The 1,489-nt window shown below is 46.8% G+C and overlaps 1 pseudogene across 1 annotated transcript; it reads right to left on the reverse strand.

Moving 5' to 3' along the window:
- Window positions 1-436: 436 nt before the first annotated feature.
- LOC105538380 lies at window positions 437-1,161 on the reverse strand (annotated as a pseudogene). Its single transcript, XR_001005891.1, has one exon. The product of XR_001005891.1 is annotated as a 40S ribosomal protein S5 pseudogene (transcript).
- Between the last annotated feature and the right edge of the window lie 328 nt (window positions 1,162-1,489).

Raw genomic sequence — 1,489 nt, forward strand, 5'->3', positions numbered from 1 at the left:
CGTCTATATTGCAATTAAAGACTTTATTTTATTTTATTTTTTTATGGCTGTGTAGTTCTTTCTTTCTTTCTCTTTCTTTCTTCTTTCTCTCTCTTTCTTTCTTTCTCTTTCTTTCTTCTTTCTCTCTCTTTCCTTCCTTCCTTCCTTCCTCCTTTCCTCCTTTCCTCCTTTCCTCCCTTCCTCCCTTCCTCCCTTCCTCCCTTCCTCCCTTCCTCCCTTCCTCTCTTCCTCTCTTTCTCTCTTTCTCTCTCTCTCTCTCTCTCTTTCTTTCTTTCTTTCTTTCTTTCTTTCTTTCTTTCTTTCTTTCTTTCTTTCTTTCTTTCTCTCTCTCTCTCTCTCTTTCTTTCTTTCTTTCTTTCTTTCTTTCTTTCTTTCTTTCTTTCTTTCTTTCTTTCTTCCTTTCTTTCTTTCTTTCTTTCTTTCTTTCTTCTTTTCTGGTTGCCCCAAAGGGCAGACAGGTTTATTGGGCAGCAGCCGGGAAAATGGGTGCTTACACTTGGCCACACGCTGCAGCTCTTCCTTCTTCTTGATGGCATAGGAGTTGGAGGAGCCCTAGGCAGCATTGATGAGCTCATCTGCCAGGCACTCAGCAATGGTCTTGATGTTCCAGAAGGGAGCCTCATGAGCTCCTTTGCACAGCAGCCAGATGGCCTGATTCACATGGTGCAGTGGGGACACGTCCACAACCTGTTGTCTCACAGTCCCGGCTCGCCCAATGCGTGTGGAGCCCTCCCAGAGACCACTGTTGGTGATGGCATTCACCAGGACTTACAGAGGGTTCTCGCCTGTGAGCAGGTATATGATCTCAAAGGCATACTTGACGATGCACACAGTCATGAGCTTCTTGCAGTTGTTGCGGCCATGCATCATCATGGAGTTAGTGAGGGGCTCCACAATGGGGCACTGAGCTTTGCGGAAGCGTTTGGCAGCATACTACCCTGCACTGTGAGGCAGGTACTTGGCATACTTCTCCGTCACTGCAATGTAATCCTGCGGGGAAATGTCATTGATCTGCATATCATCGGTGCTCCACTTCCCAAAGAGCTTGATGTCAAGGGTCTCTGCCACCGCTGGTGCTGCTGTCTCCCACTCGGTCATCCTGAGAGCACAACCTGAGAGTCTCTGTCGCTTGGCGTGGACCACGTGCCGCCCTGGCACAGAAAGGCAGAGCGGCTGTGTAGTTTTCTATTACGTATATGCACGACATTTTCTTTACCCAGTAAATCATCGATGAACATGATTTTCTGAAGGAGACCTCTCAGGAGAAGGGCAGGACAGCAGGCTAGGGAAAGGAGAGCAGAGAGCTAGACTGGATATGGTCCCACCTGGAGCTGTATTTCAACTTGCACTTCAAATTTAGTCCCATCTTGAGGCAAAATAGCTGATCTATGTTCTCCAGGGGATGCAAAATTGCTGCATCAAGATGATGTCCATGAAGGATTTTAATGGTGACGAAAAGTGGTTATGATGTGTGTTAAGTGAATCAGAG

This window comes from Mandrillus leucophaeus, unplaced genomic scaffold (genome assembly GCF_000951045.1).
Source record: "Mandrillus leucophaeus isolate KB7577 unplaced genomic scaffold, Mleu.le_1.0 Scaffold1904, whole genome shotgun sequence".
NCBI classification, from domain to species: domain Eukaryota; kingdom Metazoa; phylum Chordata; class Mammalia; order Primates; family Cercopithecidae; genus Mandrillus; species Mandrillus leucophaeus.